At 37.0% G+C, this 24,129-nt stretch overlaps 2 protein-coding genes and 1 long non-coding RNA gene across 4 annotated transcripts in view; 2 read left to right on the top strand and 1 right to left on the bottom strand.

Moving 5' to 3' along the window:
* Nucleotides 1-23,566, top strand: part of LOC143083380 (uncharacterized) — a 63,824-nt gene extending 40,258 nt beyond the window's left edge. For both annotated transcript variants that reach the window (XR_012980672.1, XR_012980671.1), the window contains exons 2-3: nucleotides 19,005-19,085; nucleotides 21,303-23,566. This is a non-coding gene — a long non-coding RNA (uncharacterized LOC143083380). The remainder of the gene's footprint in view (nucleotides 1-19,004; nucleotides 19,086-21,302) is intronic.
* LOC143083383 (uncharacterized) overlaps nucleotides 1-24,129 on the top strand; it is a 201,843-nt gene that overhangs the window by 123,296 nt on the left and 54,418 nt on the right. The window lies entirely within an intron of this gene.
* The window catches only part of LOC143083385 (mediator of RNA polymerase II transcription subunit 18-like), a 197,876-nt gene that overhangs the window by 167,667 nt on the left and 6,080 nt on the right, over nucleotides 1-24,129 (bottom strand). The gene's annotated exons all lie outside the window — the stretch shown is intronic.

The raw sequence follows: 24,129 nt of genomic DNA, 5'->3' as shown, positions 1-24,129 counted from the left end.
GTATTGCACTGGCGATCAAGATCGTCCAGGACATCGATATAGGTGCGTGTGGAGTTGGCTGAAAAGTATTTGAACATTTTCTCTTTCATGGTGCGGTTTCAACGTTTGACAATACTCGACTTATCTTCGTTCCCGGTGGAGTAGAGATCGATACCATGCTTTTGAAGCAGCTGATTTACATGTGTGTTGCCTTTGTCTGTACATAGCTTCTTGGGCACACCGCTTGGAAGGCATCCCGCACCATCACCCCCTTCCTGTTCTTGAGTGGTATCAGCCAGTCATATTTCGAGAAGACATCGATAATGCTCAGGATAAATTTATTTCCCTTAATGTCCCTAGAGAAGTCACTCATATCAACGAGGTCGGCCGCCCAGGTCTCATCCACACCACCCACCGCTACACAGCGTTTATGAAACTAACGTCGAACTGGTTTGTGCAACTCCTCAGCTAGCTCATCGGTCCAGCGAACAGTTTTTTAACACCCAGACCGAATCGAACTTTGGTACCGATGATTGGTCCGACGATACTGCAGTCCAAGCGTTCGTGTGTGGTACAGTTGGGAATGGTGTTAAGCGAGGCTAGCATAGCTTCGTCACAGATGGTGTTGCGTGCGGTTGCATCCTTGTGCTGGGCATAACAAAGATCGTGGTGATATTTGGTCAACTTGAATAATGGGTTTTGACCAAGCTTTCGGGTGCCATCGGGAAGTAGTCGCTTTCTAAGTCTAGTCCCTCGCCCGGTGAAGTTGTGTCCGGGTACATGCATTTCCATGGGTAATCGGTTGATTAGTTTGTTCATGAACCCTGTACCGGTTGTAGCAACGAACTGAGACTTCTTGGCATCGCACACCTTGCAGTTGCCAACCTTTCTCCGTCGCCCGTTGCTGGTCATTACCTCGCTTGTGTTAACTGTGTACGTCTTTCTATGACTTTCACGCAGAAAATCATCTCTATGTTATTGTAATAAATGAACGTTAAAGACATTTCCTACAGTGCCAACGCCCCCACGAGGAGTAATCACTACCTCCTACTTCAGCAATCGATAAGACGGTTGATCATTGGGAAATCGGACTGTGGTAAGACGACGCTGCTGAACAACCTATTCCAGCGCGATGGATGGCTCAGACTACAATCGATTGTACGTCTACGGATAATCGCTTCACCAACCTATCTACCAACTGTTGGAGCAAGCGCTGGAAAAAAGCTTCCCTAAAGAAGATATCCAGACCTCCTACAGTGCAAGGGCAAGTCACCCTACTCGTTGATCGATGTGGTCAACACCTTATCACCACCACGACACCGAAGTGGTATCGAGACTTTTTTTCGATCAAGGGAGCGATGTACCAAACCCCCGAGAACTTGATTCCAGCCGTAAGAACCTCATGGTGAACCTCATGGTCTTCGACGACTTGATGCTGAGAAAACAGAACACGTGTGAAGACAACGTCGATTGTTTCTACCTGTGCCAGAACTATTTCACACTGCCCCGCCAGTCGATCCGGGAGAATGCCAACTTCCCCTGTCTCTTTCAGCAGAATGCTAAGAATATCGACCACATCCGACGCGATTACTGCAACGATCTCACCAAAGAACAGTACAGTTTGACGCTCTGTGTAAGCATTGCTGGTCCAAGCCCTATGGATTTGTAACCATCGATTTTACAAGCACCAAGGCAAATGGAAAATATGCAAATTAAATGAGTTCTTTGAGGTATAAGATAATATAAATAGATAATATCTGGACACAGAGGAACCCCAGCCCTGCAAGTTCAAATGGCCCTGCAAATGCAATTTTGAGTGGGTTCCATGTTGAAAATGCAGTTGCGTGATCCTTCGACCGATCTAAAGCGATGGAGGTGATTTCAATGCATAGAACTCCACCATTATGGAAAGGTGTAGTGATTTTCTCAACCCCAATGCCCTGCCAAGACGCTTTGAGGCCACCAGTGCACATACCCATGACACTTGAATCTTTCGAAGAAAAGGGATCCGTATCAGCTGTGTAATACCTTCATGCGCAACTCATTGATTAGGGGCGTTCACACCAACGCTTAGGGGCGTTCAACAGCATTCGATCCTATTAGATAACTGACATTTATCAAGATTATCGACCCTAAGCAGCGTGAGGCACTTGTCAGGGAGTTGCAAGACACCAAACGGAAGATTCAAGCCAGTAATATGCAGCATCGCCTCTACAAGATTGAACTTAGACGGGACCTTTACAAGGTGTTCAAGCCTGTGGTTGAGGCTTAGCGAGAGGCAGCTTCACAGATCACCAAAAAGATCGCAGACCTTCCTGCAACAGTGCCAGTACTCCTTCCTCCACCGCCCAAGTTTGCCGACCCACTACTAATTGCACCACCTACAGAAACCGTCCTTGGAGCTCGAGCACAGCAGCATTTGCAGCTCAGTATGACTACTTCCGCCGACCACACCTTTTGATTGCGATCTGAAAACGATGGTATCTTCATCAGAAGCTGACCAGTTACTTTTGACGGCGATAATTTGTTCATGGATAGTGTAAAGTACAAAGGAACCCTTGGCCTAGATCTGGGAAGTTATGGTGAAAAAGAAACCAGAATCGTTCGAGCACGACGACCTTGACGACAATGCAGAGATCCTGAAAATTTTCGATGATATGTATAAAGGCAATTCCATCTTTTCAAGAACCCCGAAGGCGAAAATCAACAAGTGGAAGGGAATCGTGTCCCACATCTACCAGAAGTATAAGTTTGGCAGTGAGCTGCAAACCGTGTTTTTTTCCAACTTCAAGCAGCTTCTCGATCGCTTGGAACTGTGTGTTGCAGCATACCGAGCAGGAAATAATGGTGTGCGCAACGAAATTGTGTCGATTATCCATGCTATGAAAAAGGGTAGATATATCAGCATCGAAGAATATATGGAGCTTCATCATAGTATCCTATAATAAATGTTGCAAATCAAGAAAGGTTACGCCTGAAAGTAGGCATACAGTGGTAGAGGATTGTTTGGCACAATTGCCAGTTTGGCTAGACGCATGTTTACTTCCTCTGCCACCAAAACCATAGGAAGTAAGGCCGAGAGTGCAAACACCAATGCAGCCTTGAGAGGTGTTGAAAAATGGGCCCCAAAGCCGTCGACCATGTGGTTGATAAAGTGACCCGCCCCCGAAAACGCAGAATGTCCACTCAACAGTCCAATGGTCAATCAGCAAACCGCAGCAAACCCAGCTGAACAACCTGATCTCCGGTTCTGGCATTGATACCAGCCACGATTTTGTGCAGCGCTATAAATAAATACATAATGTCCAACATCCTTATAATCACCGAAGGGTTGATCTACGACGAAAATCTCCAAAAATATAAGGTTCACGAATACGAACCTCAAGCTGGTGCCAACCTGAATAATTCAGGTGAGATCCGAATCAACATCGAAACCCAAGACTTGTTCCTCCATCCTGTAAAAGAACCACGGTAGTGCATATGCTAATGCAGATCTAGTGTCTCTCATTCACAATGGAATCATGTATCTCTTCAAGACTATCAGTTACAATTAATGCAAGCTCTCATGCCAGCTGATCGAACATATCAACGACCCAGTCGTTGACATCACTATGCTGGGCATGTTTTCCAACAATTTCTCCAAATCCCAAGGTCTTAACTAGCTGTGGTACAAAGATTCATCTACCGAAGCCGAGACCGAAAACACAGGCTTTGGAGCACGTCATGGGTATATTATCACCAAGCCCGCCAATAAAAGGATCGTTTTCATTCACCATACCCCTGAGACATATTTTCGGCTTTGCAGACGATTACAACAAGATTGTGTATGGATTCAAGCACGAATTGTCACTCGTGCGCGACTCGGACGACAATGCCATCCTGCTGCTGCCGTCAACGACGTGGCGAAAATCAACCTGAGTAAGATCTCTTGGTTTGTTCCTCACGTCCTTCCTTCCTTCCGATAAAAAAAAACTGCGGTTGTAAAAGACCATCCAAAGCAAGAGTAAGATCGATTGTGGTTTCCAAATACGACAGTGTGATTCTACAAGTGCTACCGAAACCTTACAGTTCCACTGGCGTTTGTCTGCCAAGAGCGGTCGGGAGAAACCGAGATACATCATCGTAGCCTTTCAGACCGGTAAAAGTACGATCGGACTTAAAATGAAGCCGTGTTCGACCACTGCCGGTTGCGAACTATCTACGTCACCCTCAACGCAGAACGCTACCTGGCGGTAGACTTCAATGCCAGTTTCACACAAACCAAGATCGCCAGAGAGTACAATGTCGCAGAGTTCTAACTACTTCAACATGGACCGTTTTATCAGCAACTGCAACATTAACCCCTCCGATTTCAACGATCTGTATCTACTGTTTGTCATTGATGTGAGTCACCAGTCCATTTGAATCCGATAGTCAGAAGATGAACGTCGTGTACAAAAAGTAAAAAAATGGATAAAATTCACCTACAAGTAACTCCTCTGTGCCAGCCGCCCTGCCGAAGTCTATGCGATCGTTGTGATCAACAACTGAGAAGTATGACGGTATCGAAGAGTGGAAGCAAAAATATGTGACAATGGTGTACCATAAATAAACGGATAACACATGGTTTCAGCAATTGCTAAAATCACCAACCCCAAGCATGGGTTTTCCTTCATCGTTTCTGGAAACGATAGCCAAATTCTTACCCGGTTCAACCTCCACTGCAACTCAAGGAATCAAAGACCTACGAGATGGCATTGGTAAATCTGAAAACCAATAATTCCACCCCTAACATTCATATGTATACAGGTAACCATTCCTTCCGCTACTCTCCCGATAATGGTGCCAACTGGTTTTCCATCGCACTGAGCACAGGTTCCTATGACATCGAAGACATCAACAATGAAATCCAGCGACAGCTACGGCTCAACAAACACAAAACGAAGATCATCATCGATGCCAACCGGGCGACCTTAAAGCAACGCTGACCCTCGCCAAACTCTATCAAGTAGACTTCAAAGTTGTCAATAACATCAACACCGTCTTGGGATCCAAGTGGCAGATTTACACGTTCGGTATGATCACAAACGGTTATACAGAAGGGGAGCACATTGTAAATATCATCAGAATCAACAGCATTCTGGTGAATGGTGATATCAACCATGAAGTTATGTAAATGGTACACAACAGTCTTCAATCTACAGCTTTTTTTTCCCGCAGACGGTCCTGGTATGAAAATCATTCAAACCCCCAAACACCTTTTGGTAGTATACTTGCTAGTGATCTTGCGAACCAGCAATCGCATGCAAACATATCTCAACGATCAAGACGGTAGGCTCATCGATCTCAGAGGTGAACTATCCGTTTTCATCTTCTTGCGTTTACACAGTGAATCCCAGTGGCAACGGTCTCTACCTCAAATCCCCAAACGCCCGGATTACCTATGGGTATGGACTCTACTTGGAGCGTGGTCAGCAATTCCACGACGGAGCCGTTCTGATCTTATATTTAGATGCTTACAGTCCCTTCAAAAACATTCCCCTCCTCGGTATGCTCCTATAAAATAAATGAACGATTTAGATTCTTGGTACCGACAATGTGTGTCGAATCAACTCGATGCAGAAATTTGAAGGTATCAAACTACCTTGAATGCCTATAAACGTCTGGACAAAGCTGTATCTGTAGCACTGGGTGCTTGTTCTGTGGTTAGTTTGGTGTTAACCAGCAGTACCCTGGGTTCAGCTTTGAACGGTACAGGTCTTATAGCCACACTTCTTCTGGTTTTTCTAGCTTGCTTGAATGCTACCACCGTAATGGATCTCACACTAATTTCTAGGCATGTAACCAAAAAAAAAAAGAAACACCACGATACCTTGCGATTGCCCCAGTCCAAAAAGTCCTTGGTTGAGCAATGTATCAGCTCTGCTTTAGCTAATGATGAACAGATCTATGATGCCGAGTTTGGGAAAGTCGTCACCTGCCTCAAAAACTCAATTCAATGGTTTTAAACCCGATTTTCAGGCTTAAACAACATATCCTAACACTTCCAATCATACCGTCCTTATCAAAAATATAAAAGCCGTGGTAATCATAGCCGGTGCGCCTGGTTTTTTTCATCCCATAGCTCACGATTTGCACTGCTCCATCGGTCTCTCTCTTTGCCCCGACGGTGGTCAGCTGTTTGTTTAGTCTTTCACATCCCCAAGTGCGGATATTTTTCCCTTTGCAGCACAAGGTTATGATTTTTGCGAACCCAAATTTCGTGTCAACTTCGTGTCAACATCTTTAATGTCTTTGACAATCCAGGGTGAGTACTGACTAACTTCTCGCCATTTGAGAGTTTCCTCAGCAGTATTTTCCAAAATTTCTACCTCTTACGCCATATTCTCTCTTTGATCAGACATATTTGTAATCTTACAATCCATTGTGTTTATTATCTGTGGATTTTTCTTGGTGTGTTTTCTTTCTTCCACAAAGATACATTTTCCCACGACACCAACCCCCACTTTTTTCCCTCTTAACCTCGTCAATGAGCGTGCAAGATTTTCGAATTTTTCGGTCCGGTCCCAGCAGAAATTCCCCTCAAAATGTTCACGGATATTTCGATATTTAAGTCCTTCGTTACTCCGTGGAATAAATTGACTCTATACCATTTGTTCCTCTCTTTATAAGCTTCCGAATGGGATATAAGGTAGATCTGTAATAAAGGGCTGAAGGGTCAGTATTCCATTCCATTATTCAAAATATCCATTTCATTATCCAAAATTGACTGTTTCTTATTTTTCACACGAATTTTGGCATTTAAGTCCCCCGTTACCCCTCAAATGGTCATTGCGGTACATATTGTTTTTTTTTCTCAATTTATTCATCTATTATTTCGACATTTAAGTCCGTCGTTACTCCTCTAATATGCGTTGCCAAACATATTGACTATATACCGTTTGTTCCTCTCGTAATAAGCTTTCGAATGAGGTATAAAGTATACCTATATTCAGGGGATAAATGGTCGCAGCATTCCATTCCATTATTCAAAATACCGAATCATTATTCAAAATTTGCTATTTCTTAATTTTCAAGCGTAATTTGGCATTTAGGTCCTCTGTAATCCCTGTAATGGTCATTAGGGCACATACTGTTTATTCTCAGTTTATTCTTCTATTAATAAGCTTTAATTTGGTGTAAAAAAAATTCCTCAATAAGAGGGGACGGGTTGCAGCAGTCCATTCCATTATTCAAAATATCCATTTCAATATTCAAAATTGGCTATTTCTCAATGTTCACGTGTAATTCGATCTTTAAGTCCTTCGTTACTCCTCTAATATGCGTTGCGGAACAAATTGACTATATAACTTTTGTTCCTCTCTTGATAAGCTTTCGATTGAGGTATAATATATATCTGTAATTAGGGGTTGAAGTGTCCTGCCAGTCCATTCCATTATTCAAAATACCCATTTCATTATTCAAAATTGGCTATTTCTCAATGTTCAGGTGTATTTTGATATTTAAGTCCGTCGTTACTACTCTAATATGCGTTGCGGAACATATTGACTATATACCTTTTGTTCCTCTCTGAATAAGCTTTCGATTGAGGTATAATATATATATCTGTAATTAGGGGCTGAAGGGTCCTGCCAGTCCATTCCATTATTCCAAATATCCATTTCATTATTCAAAATTGCCTATTTCTTAATGTTCATGCGTAATTCGATCTTTAAGTCCTTCGTTACTCCTTTAATACGCGTTGCGAAACAAATTGACTATATACCTTTTGTTCCTCTTTTAATAAGCTTTCGATTGAGGTATAATATATATCTGTAATTAGGGGTTCAAGGGTCCCGCCAGTCCATTCCATTATTCAAAATACCCATTTCATTATTTAAAATTGGCTATTTCTCGATGTTCAGGTGTATTTCGATATTTAAGTCCGTCGTTACTCCTCTAATATGCGTTGCGGAACAAATTGACTATATACCTTTTGTTCCTCTCTGAATAAGCTTTCGATTGAGGTATAATATATATCTGTAATTAGGGGCTGAAGGGTCCTGCCAGTCCATTCCATTATTCAAAATATCCATTTTATTATTCAAAATTGCCTATTTCTTAATGTTCATGCGTAATTCGATCTTTAAGTCCTTCGTTAGTCCTCTAATATGCGTTGCGGAACAAATTGACTATATACCTTTTGTTCCTCTCTTGATAAGCTTTAGATTGAGGTATAATATATATCTGTAATTAGGGGCTGAAGGGTCCTGCCAGTCCCTTCCATTATTCAAAATATCCATTTCATTATTCAAAATTGGCTATTTCTTAATTTTCACGCGTATTTTGGCATTTAGGTCTTCTAATATTCGTTGCGGAACATATTGATTATAAGCATGTTGTACCTCTTGTAATCAGCTTTCGAATGAGGTATAAGGTTTATCTATAATTAGGGGCTAAAGGGTCGCCGCACTCCATTCCATTATTCAAAATATCCATTTCATTATTCAAAATTGGCTATTTCTGAATGTTCACGCGTAATTCGATATTTAAGTCCTTCGTTTCTCCTCTAATATGCGTTGCAGAACAAATTGACTATATAACTTTTGTTCCTCTCTTGATAAGCTTTCGATTGAGGTATAATGAATATCTGTAATTAGGGACTGAAGGGTCCTGCAGTCCATTCCATTATTCAAAATATCCATTTCATTATTCAAAATTGCCTATTTCTCAATGTTCACGCGTAATTCGATCTTTAAGTCCTTCGTTACTCCTCTAATATGCGTTGCGGAACAAAATGACTATAAACCTTTTGTTCCTCTCTTGATACGCTTTCGATTGAGGTACAACATACATCTGTAATTAGGGGCTGAAGGGTCCTGCCAGTCCATTCCATTATTCAAAATATCCATTTCATTATTCAAAATTGGCTATTTCTGAATGTTCACGCGTAATTCGATATTTAAGTCCTTCGTTTCCCCTCTAATATGCGTTGCGGAACAAATTGACTATATAACTTTTGTTCCTCTCTTGATAAGCTTTCGATTGAGGTATAATGTATATCTGTAATTAGGGACTGAAGGGTCCTGCCAGTCCATTCCATTATTCAAAATATCCATTTCATTATTCAAAATTACCTATTTCTCAATGTTCACGCGTAATTCGATCTTTAAGTCCTTCGTTACTCCTCTAATATGCGTTGCGGAACAAAATGACTATAAACCTTTTGTTCCTCTCTTGATACGCTTTCGATTGAGGTACAACATACATCTGTAATTAGGGGCTGAAGGGTCCTGCCAGTCCATTCCATTATTCAAAATATTCATTTCATTATTCAAAATTGGCTATTTCTCAATGTTCACGCGTAATTCGATCTTTAAGTCCTTTGTTACTTCTCTTATATGCGTTGCAGAACAAATTGACTATATACCTTTTGTTCCTCTCTTAATAAGCTTTCGATTGAGGTATAATATATATCTGTAATTAGGGGTTGAAAGGTCCTGCCAGTCCATTCCATTATTCAAAATATCCATTTCATTATTCAAAATTGGCTATTTCTCAATGTTCAGGTGTATTTCGATCTTTAAGTCCGTCGTTACTCCTCTAATATGCGTTGCGGAACAGATTGACTATATGCATTTTGTTCCTCTCTGAATAAGCTTTCGATTGAGGTATAATATATATCTGTAATTAGGGGCTGAAGGGTCCTGCCAGTCCATTCCATTATTCAAAATATCCATTTTATTATTCAAAATTGCCTATTTCTTAATGTTCATGCGTAATTCGATCTTTAAGTCCTTCGTTACTCCTCTAATATGCGTTGCGAAACAAATTGACTATATACCTTTTGTTCCTCTCTTGATCAGCTATAGATTGAGGTATAATATATATCTGTAATTTGGGACTGAAGGGTCCTGCCAGTCCATTCCATTATTCAAAATATCCATTTCATTATTCAAAATTGGCTATTTCTTAATTTTCAAGCGTATTTTGGCATTTAGGTCTTCTAATATTCGTTGCGGAACATATTGATTATAAGCATGTTGTACCTCTTGTAATCAGCTTTCGAATGAGGTATAAGGTTTATCTATAATTAGGTGCTAAAGGGTTGCCGCACTCCATTCCATTATTCAAAATATCAATTTCATTATTCAAAATTGGCTATTTCTCAATGTTCACGCGTAATTCGATATTTATGTCCTTCGTTTATCCTTTAATATGCGTTGCGGAACAAATTGACTATATAACTTTTGTTCCTCTCTTGATAAGCTTTCGATTGAGGTATAATATATATCTGTAATTAGGGACTGAAGGGTCCTGCCAGTCCATTCCATTATTCAAAATATCCATTTCATTATTCAAAATTGCCTATTTCTCAATGTTCACGCGTAATTCGATCTTTAAGTCCTTCGTTACTCCTCTAATATGCGTTGCGGAACAAATTGACTATAAACCTTTTGTTCCTCTCTTGATACGCTTTCGATTGAGGTACAACATACATCTGTAATTAGGGGCTGAAGGGTCCTGCCAGTCCATTCCATTATTCAAAATATCCATTTCATTATTCAAAATTGGCTATTTCTCAATGTTCACGCGTAATTCGATCTTTAAGTCCTTTGTTACTTCTTTTATATGCGTTGCGAAACAAATTGACTATATACCTTTTGTTCCTCTCTTAATAAGCTTTCGATTGAGGTATAATATATATCTGTAATTAGGGGTTGAAATGTCCTGCCAGTCCATTCCATTATTCAAAATATCCATTTTATTATTCAAAATTGCCTATTTCTTAATGTTCATGCGTAATTCGATCTTTAAGTCCTTCGTTACTCCTCTAATATGCGTTGCGGAACAAATTGACTATATACCTTTTGTTCCTCTCTTAATAAGCTTTCGATTGAGGTATAATATATATCTGTAATTAGGGGTTGAAAGGTCCTGCCAGTCCATTCCATTATTCAAAATATCCATGTCATTATTCAAAATTGGCTATTTCTCAATGTTCAGGTGTATTTCGATCTTTAAGTCCGTCGTTACTCCTCTAATATGCGTTGCGGAACAGATTGACTATATGCCTTTTGTTCCTCTCTGAATAAGCTTTCGATTGAGGTATAATATATATCTGTAATTAGGGACTGAAGGGTCCTGCCAGTCCATTCCATTATTCAAAATATCCATTTCATTATTCAAAATTGCCTATTTCTTAATGTTCATGCGTAATTCGATCTTTAAGTCCTTCGTTACTCCTCTAATATGCGTTGCGAAACAAATTGACTATATACCTTTTGTTCCTCTCTTGATCAGCTTTAGATTGAGGTATAATATATATCTGTAATTTGGGGCTGAAGGGTCCTGCCAGTCCATTCCATTATTCAAAATATCCATTTCATTATTCAAAATTGACTATTTCTCAATGTTCACGTGTAATTCGATCTTTAAGTCCTTCGTTACTCCTCTAATATGCGTTGCGGAACAAATTGACTATATAACTTTTGTTCCTCTCTTGATAAGCTTTCGATTGAGGTATAATGTATATCTGTAATTAGGGACTGAAGGGTCCTGCCAGTCCATTCCATTATTCAAAATATCCATTTCATTATTCAAAATTGCCTATTTCTCAATGTTCACGCGTAATTCGATCTTTAAGTCCTTCGTTACTCCTCTAATATGCGTTGTTGAACAAAATGACTATAAACCTTTTGTTCCTCTCTTGATACGCTTTCGATTGAGGTACAACATACATCTGTAATTAGGGGCTGAAAGGTCCTGCCAGTCCATTCCATTATTCAAAATATCCATTTCATTATTCAAAATTGCCTATTTCTTAATGTTCATGCGTAATTCGATCTTTAAGTCGTTCGTTACTCCTTTAATACGCGTTGCGGAACAAATTGACTATATACCTTTTGTTCCTCTTTTAATAAGCTTTCGATTGAGGTATAATATATATCTGTAATTAGGGGTTGAAGGGTCCCGCCAGTCCATTCCATTATTCAAAATACCCATTTCATTATTTAAAATTGGCTATTTCTCGATGTTCAGGTGTATTTCGATATTTAAGTCCATCGTTACTCCTCTAATATGCGTTGCGGAACAAATTGACTATATACCTTTTGTTCCTCTCTGAATAAGCTTTCGATTGAGGTATAATATATATCTGTAATTAGGGGCTGAAGGGTCCTGCCTGTCCATTCCATTATTCAAAATATCCATTTTATTATTCAAAATTGCCTATTTCTTAATGTTCATGCGTAATTCGATCTTTAAGTCCTTCGTTAGTCCTCTAATATGCGTTGCGGAACAAATTGACTATATACCTTTTGTTCCTCTCTTGATAAGCTTTAGATTGAGGTATAATATATATCTGTAATTAGGGGCTGAAGGGTCCTGCCAGTCCCTTCCATTATTCAAAATATCCATTTTATTATTCAAAATTGGCTATTTCTTAATTTTCACGCGTATTTTGGCATTTAGGTCTTCTAATATTCGTTGCGGAACATATTGATTATAAGCATGTTGTACCTCTTGTAATCAGCTTTCGAATGAGGTATAAGGTTTATCTATAATTAGGGGCTAAAGGGTCGCCGCACTCCATTCCATTATTCAAAATATCCATTTCATTATTCAAAATTGGCTATTTCTCAATGTTCACGCGTAATTCGATCTTTAAGTCCTTTGTTACTTCTTTTATATGCGTTGCGAAACAAATTGACTATATACCTTTTGTTCCTCTCTTAATAAGCTTTCGATTGAGGTATAATATATATCTGTAATTAGGGGTTGAAAGGTCCTGCCAGTCCATTCCATTATTCAAAATATCCATTTCATTATTCAAAATTGGCTATTTCTTAATTTTCACGCGTATTTTGGCATTTAGGTCTTTTAATATTCGTTGCGGAACATATTGATTATAAGCATGTTGTACCTCTTGTAATCAGCTATCGAATGAGGTATAAGGTTTATCTATAATTAGGTGCTAAAGGGTCGCCGCACTCCATTCCATTATTCAAAATATCAATTTCATTATTCAAAATTGGCTATTTCTGAATGTTCACTTGTAATTCGATATTTATGTCCTTCGTTTCTCCTCTAATATTAGTTGCGGAACAAATTGACTATATAACTTTTGTTCCTCTCTTGATAAGCTTTCGATTGAGGTATAATATATATCTGTAATTAGCGGCTGAAGGGTCCTGCCAGTCCATTCCATTATTCAAAATATCCATTTCATTATTCAAAATTGACTATTTCTCAATGTTCACGTGTAATTCGATCTTTAAGTCCTTCGTTACTCCTCTAATATGCGTTGCGGAACAAATTGACTATAAACCTTTTGTTCCTCTCTTGATAAGCTTTCGATTGAGGTATAATATATATCTGTAATTAGGGACTGAAGGGTCCTGCCAGTCCATTCCATTATTCAAAATATCCATTTCATTATTCAAAATTGCCTATTTCTCAATGTTCACGCGTAATTTGATCTTTAAGTCCTTCGTTACTCCTCTAATATGCGTTGCGGAACAAATTGACTATAAACCTTTTGTTCCTCTCTTGATACGCTTTCGATTGAGGTACAACATACATCTGTAATTAGGGGCTGAAGGGTCCTGCCAGTCCATTCCATTATTCAAAATATCCATTTCATTATTCAAAATTGGCTATTTCTCAATGTTCACGCGTAATTCGATCTTTAAGTCCTTTGTTACTTCTTTTATATGCGTTGCGGAACAAATTGACTATATACCTTTTGTTCCTCTCTTAATAAGCTTTCGATTGAGGTATAATATATATCTGTAATTAGGGGTTGAAAGGTCCTGCCAGTCCATTCCATTATTCAAAATATCCATTTCATTATTCAAAATTGGCTATTTCTCAATGTTCAGGTGTATTTCGATCTTTAAGTCCGTCGTTACTCCTCTAATATGCGTTGCTGAACAGATTGACTATATGCCTTTTGTTCCTCTCTGAATAAGCTTTCGATTGAGGTATAATATATATCTGTAATTAGGGACTGAAGGGTACTGCCAGTCCATTCCATTATTCAAAATATCCATTTTATTATTCAAAATTGCCTATTTCTTAATGTTCATGCGTAATTCGATCTTTAAGTCCTTCGTTACTCCTCTAATATGCGTTGCGGAACAAATTGACTATAAACCTTTTGTTCCTCTCTTGATACGCTTTCGATTGAGGTACAACATACATCTGTAATTAGGGGCTGAAGGGTCCTGCCAGTCCATTCCATTATTCAAAATATCCATTTCATTATTCAAAATTGGCTATTTCTCAATGTTCACGCGTAATTCGATCTTTAAGTCCTTTGTTACTTCTCTTATAACGTTGCGGAACAAATTGACTATATACCTTTTGTTCCTCTCTTAATAAGCTTTCGATTGAGGTATAATATATATCTGTAATTAGGGGTTGAAAGGTCTTGCCAGTCCATTCCATTATTCAAAATATCCATTTCATTATTCAAAATTGGCTATTTCTCAATGTTCAGGTGTATTTCGATCTTTAAGTCCGTCGTTACTCCTCTAATATGCGTTGCGGAACAGATTGACTATATGCCTTTTGTTCCTCTCTGAATAAGCTTTCGATTGAGGTATAATATATATCTGTAATTAGGGACTGAAGGGTCCTGCCAGTCCATTCCATTATTCAAAATATCCATTTCATTATTCAAAATTGCCTATTTCTTAATGTTCATGCGTAATTCGATCTTTAAGTCCTTCGTTACTCCTCTAATATGCGTTGCGAAACAAATTGACTATATACCTTTTGTTCCTCTCTTGATCAGCTTTAGATTGAGGTATAATATATATCTGTAATTTGGGGCTGAAGGGTCCTGCCAGTCCATTCCATTATTCAAAATATCCATTTCATTATTCAAAATTGACTATTTCTCAATGTTCACGTGTAATTCGATCTTTAAGTCCTTCGTTACTCCTCTAATATGCGTTGCGGAACAAATTGACTATAAACCTTTTGTTCCTCTCTTGATAAGCTTTCGATTGAAGTACAATATATATCTGTAATTAGGGGCTGAAGGGTCCTGCCAGTCCATTCCATTATTCAAAATATCCATTTCATTATTCAAAATTGGCTATTTCTCAATGTTCACGCGTAATTCGATCTTTAAGTCCTTTGTTACTTCTCTTATATGCGTTGCGGAACAAATTGACTATATACCTTTTGTTCCTCTCTTAATAAGCTTTCGATTGAGGTATAATATATATCTATAATTAGGGGTTGAAAGGTCCTGCCAGTCCATTCCATTATTCAAAATATCCATTTCATTATTCAAAATTGGCTATTTTTTAATGTTCACGCGTAATTCGATCTTTAAGTCCTTCGTTACTCCTCTAATATGCGTTGCAGAACAAATTGACTATATACCTTTTGTTCCTCTTTTAATAAGCTTTCGATTGAGGTATAATATATATCTGTAATTAGGGGTTGAAGGGTCCTGCCAGTCCATTCCATTATTCAAAATACCCATTTCATTATTCAAAATTGGCTATTTCTCAATGTTCAGGTGTATTTCGATCTTTAAGTCCTTCGTTACTCCTCTAATATGCGTTGCGGAACAAATTGACTATATACCTTTTGTTCCTCTTTTAATAAGCTATCGATTGAGGTATAATATATATCTGTAATTAGGGGTTGAAGGGTCCCGCCAGTCCATTCCATTATTCAAAATACCCATTTCATGATTTAAAATTGGCTATTTCTCGATGTTCAGGTGTATTTCGATATTTAAGTCCGTCGTTACTCCTCTAATATGCGTTGCGGAACAAATTGACTATATACCTTTTGTTCCTCTCTGAATAAGCTTTCGATTGAGGTATAATATATATCTGTAATTAGGGGCTGAAGGGTCCTGCCAGTCCATTCCATTATTCAAAATATCCATTTCATTATTCAAAATTGGCTATTTCTTAATTTTCACGCGTATTTTGGCATTTAGGTCTTCTAATATTCGTTGCGGAACATATTGATTATAAACATGTTGTACCTCTTGTAATCAGCTTTCGAATGAGGTATAAGGTTTATCTATAATTAGGTGCTAAAGGGTCGCCGCACTCCATTCCGTTATTCAAAATATCCATTTCATTATTCAAAATTGGTTATTTCTTAATTTTCACGCGTATTTTGGCATTTAGGTCGTCTAATATTCGTTGCGGAACATATTGACTAGATACATTTTGTTCCTCTTGTAATCAGCTTTCGAATGAAGTAGAAGGTTTATCTATGATTAGGGACTGAAGGGTCGCCGCAGTCCATTCCATTATTCAAAATATCCATTTCATTATTCAAAATTGGCTATTTCTTAATTTTCACGCGTATTTTGGTATTTAGGTCTTCTAATATTCGTTTGCGGAACATATTGACTATAAGCATGTTGTTCCTCTTGTAATCAGCTTTCGAATGAGGTATAAGGTTTATCTATAATTAGGGGCTAAAGGGTCGCCGCAGTCCATTCCATTATTCAAAATATCCATTTCATTATTCAAAATTGGCTATTCCTTAATTTTCACGCGTATTTTGGCATTTAGGTCTTCTAATATTCGTTCCGGAACATATTGACTATATACATTTTGTTCGTCTTGTAATCAGCTTTCGAATGAGGTATAAGGTTTATCTATAATAGGGCTAAAGGGTCGCCGCAGTCCATTCCATTATTCAAAATATCCATTTCATTATTCAAAATTGGCTATTCCTTAATTTTCACGCGTATTTTGGCATTTAGGTCTTCTAATATTCGTTGTGGAACATATTGACTATATACATTTTGTTCCTCTTGTAATCAGCTTTCGAATGAGATATAAGATTTATCTATAATTAGGGGCTAAAGGGTCGCCGCACTCCATTCCATTATTCAAAATATCCATTTCATTATTTAAAATTGGCTATTTCTTTTTTTTTCACGCGTATTTTGGCATTTAGGTCTTCTAATATTCGTTGCGGAACCTTTAATAGCTGACTATGCGGTATGGGTTTTGCTCATTGTTGAAGGCTGTACGGTGAGCTATAGTTGTTAATGTCTGTGTCATTGTGGTCTTTCTGGATATTTGTCTTATTGGCAATCATACCACATCTTCTTTTTTATATTTCCTCATTTTTATGCATATTGTGGCATTTAGGTCCTCCGTAAACCGTCTTATGGTCATTTCGAATCAAAATATAGCTATAGTGTCACAGTCAATTTTTTTTATATTTTTTTCACTATTCACCGCTTCAATTTGAATAATGAAACATAAACCATTTCATTATTCATTATTCATTTTTCAATATTGAATAGTGAATAGTGAACTATTTCATTATTCATTATTGAATAATGAATAATGAACTATGAATAATGGACGTACTTCAGCGCGTTCCGTGACAACTCATATTTACTAAGAACGTTTACTTTACAATTTACCAATATCATCAATTTCAAATATTAAAACAATATCTGTTCCATAGTGTGAGCCGTCTTTGTTTTCTATCAATATGGCGAGCCCTTTCCATGGATAACAGATTTTCAACTTTTTTTCTGTGTCTCGAATTCTGTTAAATTGCCCTGTCGTGCAGTTTTAACAAACATTTAGCATGATATCTGCTCCTGAAATGTTAATCTCCAGCACTGAGTCTTGCTTAAAGAACAATGGTTAGTAGTTCAAGTGACAGTCACATACTTTATTGTCGATCATAATTGTCGAGGCTTCATGATGATAGTCAGATACCTCATCACAATAAAAGAAATAAATTCCTGCAATCATCTTGTTCTTGTTAATTCATCACAATTGTGACTGTGGTTATTTTACTGTTATTTTCAATCCGTGACTCATCTTAGACTTTTTTCGTTTTTCCTGACAAAGTATATTTTGAATTTAAGATTTGCTTTGACAGGATAAGTACCTTTTGGCTTGTGATTCTCCCATTACATTGCCTTCATCAACTTGGAACAGTTGTATGCTTACAGAAAATGACTGATTACCAGCTCAAATGTCTGTGTCTACTCTTTTTGTATTTGATTGACATTGTAAATCCTCATGTGTCCTCTCTTGGCGTTACGGAATTCTTTCCAGTCTATTTATTATTTTTTCAGCTCCATTGACTTAATACCTACGTACTATTCCTTTTCAACATACAGTGGTCATAACTTATATTGTATATACGCATTTTTTGGTGGTAAAAAAGTAACTAAGCCCTACATGCTAAACTGCAATTAAAAGAATTTACGCATATTTTTTAAACACATTTATTAGTTAATATATGCATGCCTTATTTCAGCACTTGGTGAATATATCCTATATGAATAGCAACAGTCATATAAATAAATGATAAGAAAAACTAGTTGTAAATGCATATAAAACTTAGTATTAATTCCAAAAACAATTTAGGATAGCGAATAATGATATATTTGAAATTTACGTTTCCAAAATGGCCACCATTCAAGATGGCCACCTAATACTTCAATAGGCCTCAGTTGATATCCTTTGTCATAAGATATACGAAAGTTTATCAAAATTGGTAAAGTAATATATTTTTCATATTTTTTTTTAATAATTTTTATAAATTTTTTGGACATGATTTCAAAATGGCCGCCCAGAGTCGCCATTTTGATTTTCTGAATTGGGTCCATAGCTATAAATGTTAGTTATGACCTCAACTAACACTCTATGCTTTTACCACAATCTGAGCAATTGTTTCACAAATCGACTGGACTATTAATAGATATAAGAAGATGTGATGTGAGTGCCAATGAGACAACTCTCCATCCAAATAACAATTTATAAAAGTAAACCATTATAGGTCAATGTACGGCCTTCAACACGGAGACATGGCTCACACCGAACAACAAGCTATTAAGTGCCCCAAAATTACAAGTTTAAAACCATTCAAACGGGGAAACCAACTGTCTTATCTATATAAAAACGAGAAACAGTATAAATTACATAAACAAACGACAACTACTGTACATCATATTCCTGACTTAGGACAGGTTCAAACAAAAAATGTTTTCTGTTACATTTCCATTTATAAGTACATGAAGTAATTGCATATTTTAATTTCAGGTTTCATATTTCAAGATTTCTTGAGCCTACGTAGTATACAGCCCTCTGAAGATAGAAAAAGTTTGTGTAGATAATAGCCAGGTAAATATTTTCCTTTCTTACTATTATGCTTAAGTACAGTACACTGACTACTTAACACATGGAGTTTATTTTCATCTGATCTTAACCTTATTTTCATGATTCAATGCTCAATGGTTTTTTTTGGTGTTCAGTCCAGTGAATGAATAATAGACAAGAAAATTTTTATATATATACACCTTTGAAATCGGCAAAGAAAAATATCCCATCATGACAAAACAATCCACTTATAACAGGCTATTATTTGAACTTGGAATTATTTTAATTATGGAATTTGCATAATTTCTTGTGTTTAAAATTTTTAATAAATTCCATGTTTATTTGGTATTATAATCTTTTGAGCGGTTAATAACACTTTCTGTACAATGTATTTTGGTTAGATAGTGCTGTGCACGGCACAGTACATTCTATTGAAAATATACTATTTTCTTTGTAATAGAAAGTATTGTGCCCAGCACAGAACATTTCAGTACAGAATAAACATGGAATTTAACAAAAAAATTTAATAACAAGAAATCAAGCAAATTCCATAATTAAAACTAATTCCAAGTTCAAATAATAGCCTTTTTTTATTGAAAAAAAAAGTTAATAACATAAAAGACAGGAACTTGCTCCTTTTTGGATGTATAATTATCTAACATCCTGAAGTTGTGACTGAAATCTTTATTTATCAATATAAATACTATAATAATTAGTGGTTTTAGTAATCAACTAGGTTATTATTTTAAGATGGACACACTCAGTATATATTCCGGGCGTACATGTATATAGAACTTATACTTTAATATTATGCTCTGTTAGCATGAAGAAAAAGGAAGATGAAATATTTTTCTAGCAATCTTTTAAAATGTGCTATTTGTCAAATTGTCAGTAAATAATTGTCAACCCATATAGATGTATATATATGGTACTGCATCATGGATTCATGCATTGTAAGTTATTCCATGAAGTTTTCAATTACCCATGGAACATGGCAAAAGTTTTGTATTATCACTATATGACAAGACAAGGTATTGATCATGATATAGTTTAAACAAGCCTACCAGAAGTAATTCTTAATTCTGAAGCCCAAATCTTGCATATCATGTTACTCATGTATATCATTGTGCATGTAAAAAACAGCAGTTAACTTCATAAATAAAGGAATCATTTCTATATAGACATTGACCTTTTTGGACTGATCAAGGCATGGGACTCTAAGTTGTAACCCCCTTTTAAAAATAGCTGGATCTGCTCCTGATAGAACTGAGGTTTGGCTTTTTAACTATTTGGATCTGAGCGTCACTGATGAGTCTTATGTAGACGAAACGTGCGTCTGGCGTATAAAATTATAATCCTGGTACTTTTGATAACTATTTACGAGACTAGTTTTTGTAAATGTATTGGATCCGCCTATGCTTAAAAACACAAAATCTTGCGGGCCAGCATTTAAAAAAACAAATTCTGACAAGGGTCAATCTACAGTTTAAAAAGATAAAGGTCCTATCCCCCTTCATTAAGGATGTAGTTAGATGTTTCTTTATTGTTAATTTTGAAAGTCGACCTTCAGAAAAAAAATGTTAGTTGTTGCCTACCTATGCCTTACAGGCCTGACAGGGTTGGGTTGGTAGGTCAGTATTTTTTTAGGCAAACAACATAATTGACATGTGTAGAACTTAAGGGCCAAATAAAAAAAAATCATGTCTGGTTCCAGTTACCCTGCCAACCCTACTTTTTAGTCTCTATAATAATAGCCTTACCTACCCTAAATATAAAAAAAGAAGATTTGGTATGTTTGCCAATGAAACAATTCTCCACAAGAGACCAAAATGACACAGAAATTAACAACTATAGGTAACCGTACGTTCTTCACTAATGAGCAAAGCCCATACCGCATAGTCAGCTATAAAAGGCCCCGAAATGACAATGTAAAACAATGCAAACAAGAAATCTAACGGCCTTAAATATTAAATAATGAACGAAAAACAATTATTTAACCCATAAACATGATAAACAAATGTCAACTAAAGATTTTCTTAAATTTTCATTGTTGAAGTCAGAATGTTGCTCCAGACTAAATGTAAAAAGAACACCCTAACTAAGGGAAACCTCATTATGCAAATTAGTTAGGTTTAAAAATAAAATCAATATTAACCTTTTTAACCATAACTTTACATGCTATATGCCAACCCAATTGGCTGTGAAAATCAGACTAACGATTCTGTTTTTATTAATTTGCAGAATGCCAAAGTTAAGGAAAAGGAGGGATATTCCTTCACAGAGAAAGCGTAAAAAAGTCCTATCTACTGACTTGCATAATTACCATTCTTATAGTATGCCAAACGAGGAAATCGTGCAACTATGTCTAAAAGAAGAAGTAGATGTGCGTGGAGAAAGGATTGACCCTGACTTTACTTTGTACACAGATGAGCCTGTAGAGGACATAGAATGTACCTCCTATCAAGAAGAAGTAGCTATAGACATGATAGAGGAAACCGAATGTGTGACATCATCATATACAGACCCATTCGATAAACTTAAGCAAGATGTTGTCCAGAGTGGTTGCATCAGTTCACCATATATTTTAGATACAACCAGTGATTCAATCAAGATAATGCTCTTATATCCGTCCGCTGAAAGAATATCTGTTAAATTAAATGTGATGATAAATAGAGATTTTTTTGCCAAAGTATTTGTACACAGAATCCAGCTCAGCCAAGACCATACCCTATGGATCGGTTTACCAAGAGCTTTTGACAGTGTTAAACACATCCAAACATTACTTATGACATTACAAAGTTATTCTGTGTGTACAGGAAATTTCGAGGCAGATTTAATGGCTTTCATACCAGTGGGCACACCTGTCGAGAGCGCAGAAGGTTCTGCAAGTAGCCAAGGTTTTCGAGAAGGCGACTTTGAAGCAGTGAAAGGTACCATTTCCTATTCATCAACTGTAAGAAGCATGAACTGTTTACTACTTGTGCAGGGAAACAGATGTTCACCCTGTACACAATTACGAAGAGTGCTGATAAGTAGAAAACACAGACGAGAAGAAAAAGAGAGAAAAAGTAAGGAAAACATACCAAACTATTTACACAGCACTATAGGACATACCAAGATGTCCCGTACTGAACTAATTACAAAAATTCACCAGCAGAAAGACAGAATAACAACCCTACAGAGTGAAATTGACAAAACTCAACGGAAGTTTCAACGTGAGGTTAGCAGTAAAGATGTAACATTAGACTTCTGTCAGACACTTGAAATGCAAGATACAATGGCAGCATGTACAACTGAAATAATGAAAGCCTTTCCTGATGCCAATTCTCATCAACGCCTTTTCTGGTCAGAACAACAAAAGAGCACGAATGTGAAGTCATTGAAGGGTATGCGATGGCACCCAATGATACTAAGATGGTGCCTGTACTTGCGTCACAAATCAAGTGCTGCCTACGAGGTTTAAGAGATTCTGGTTTCATTACTCTTCCAAGTTCAAGGACATTATTCGATTATTCCCATTATACTAAAAGTGACAATGGTTTTTTGCCAGATGTAGTGAAAGAACTGAAAAATGAGGCTTCGAAAAGAGATATGTACAGTACAGTTGATCCTTGGAAGAATCATGTAAGACTTTTGTTCGACGAAATCAAGGTAAAATCAGACTTGGTGTATGATAAACATAGTGGCGAACTAATTGGATATTGCAATCTAGATAAGGTCGGAAACCAGATTATGAACTTTGAAAGAAGTATGAAAGATACAAGTTCTTCAGAAACAGATGCAGACATTGCCAAATACATGCTTGTGTTAATGGTGAGAGGTGTTGCAACAGACTTAAAATTCCCTTTAGCAGGCTTTGCTACCGTCATTATTACTGCTGATTATCTTTATCCAATTATTTGGAAGGCTATTCGCATTTTAGAGACCGGCTTTGCTCAACTTAAAGTACTCTTTCTGAATTGTGATGGCGCATCTGCAAATAGGAAGTTCTTCAACATTCATGGACAGGTGAATGAATTTATTCATTACACAACAAATCCTTATGTCGATGACGAAAGAAAACTTTATTTCATCTCAGATGTTCCCCATCTTGTGAAAACAACTAGAAACTATTTCAGCAATTCATATTCACACAAAAACACCAGAAAAATGTGGAAAGATGGAAAAGATATTTCGTGGATGCATCTGTTGAAATTGTTTGAAGACCATTGTGAACTATCACTGTACAGTCCGTGTCCTAAATTGACAAGAAGTCACCTTGACATGACAACCTACGGTTGATGAAAGTCAACATTGCAGCACAAGTTTTGAGCTCCACAGTAGCGAATGCCCTTGAAATGATGTATGGAGATAATGTAACCGAGACAGTTAATTTCATCAGAATTATGAACAAATTTTTTGATTGTTTGAATGTAAGAAACTTATATGAAGGTAGAAATAAGAGAAATCCTGACCTTGAACCATATACAACAGTCAACGATGAAAGATTACAGTGGTTGAGAGTAGACTTTATTAAGTACTTTGATTCCATGGGAACAATCAGTGATGCAAAGTGCTGGTAATTTTTCAAGGAAACAACGCAAAGGAATGCAATTGAGTCATCAAACATTGACAGGTTTTAAAATCAGTGTGTTTTCAATTGTAGACTGTGTTAAATTTCTATTAGAATCTGGCGCAAAGTTTGTCCTCAAACATCACTTTAACCAAGATCCCTTGGAGCAACATTTTGGACACTACCGACACAGGGTTGGGGACAATAACAACCCTACAGTGAATGATGTTCGTCATATGATGACCTCCATGAGAGCGGTTGGAGCTCAAGCTTTGGCACCCAAACGAGGAAATGTCAGTAACCAGAGAGACAGGAACTTTGTGATTGATAACACTTCGCTACCAAAGCGCAGAACATTTTAATGTTAATAATACAGGAAGTCTTTTTGTACAAGTTTAATTTACATGTATACTTGTCATATGTATTTATTTCCAAATAATGTATTATTTATGCAATTCTAATAGCAGTATATGAGTGTTTGGTAGTTTGTAAACATTTTCATGTAAACTTGAAAGG

This window comes from Mytilus galloprovincialis, chromosome 7, assembly GCF_965363235.1.
Source record: "Mytilus galloprovincialis chromosome 7, xbMytGall1.hap1.1, whole genome shotgun sequence".
In the NCBI taxonomy this organism is placed as follows: domain Eukaryota; kingdom Metazoa; phylum Mollusca; class Bivalvia; order Mytilida; family Mytilidae; genus Mytilus; species Mytilus galloprovincialis.
The sequence above is the reverse complement of the archived record's forward strand: the minus strand, read 5'-3'. Positions and strand labels throughout refer to the sequence as shown.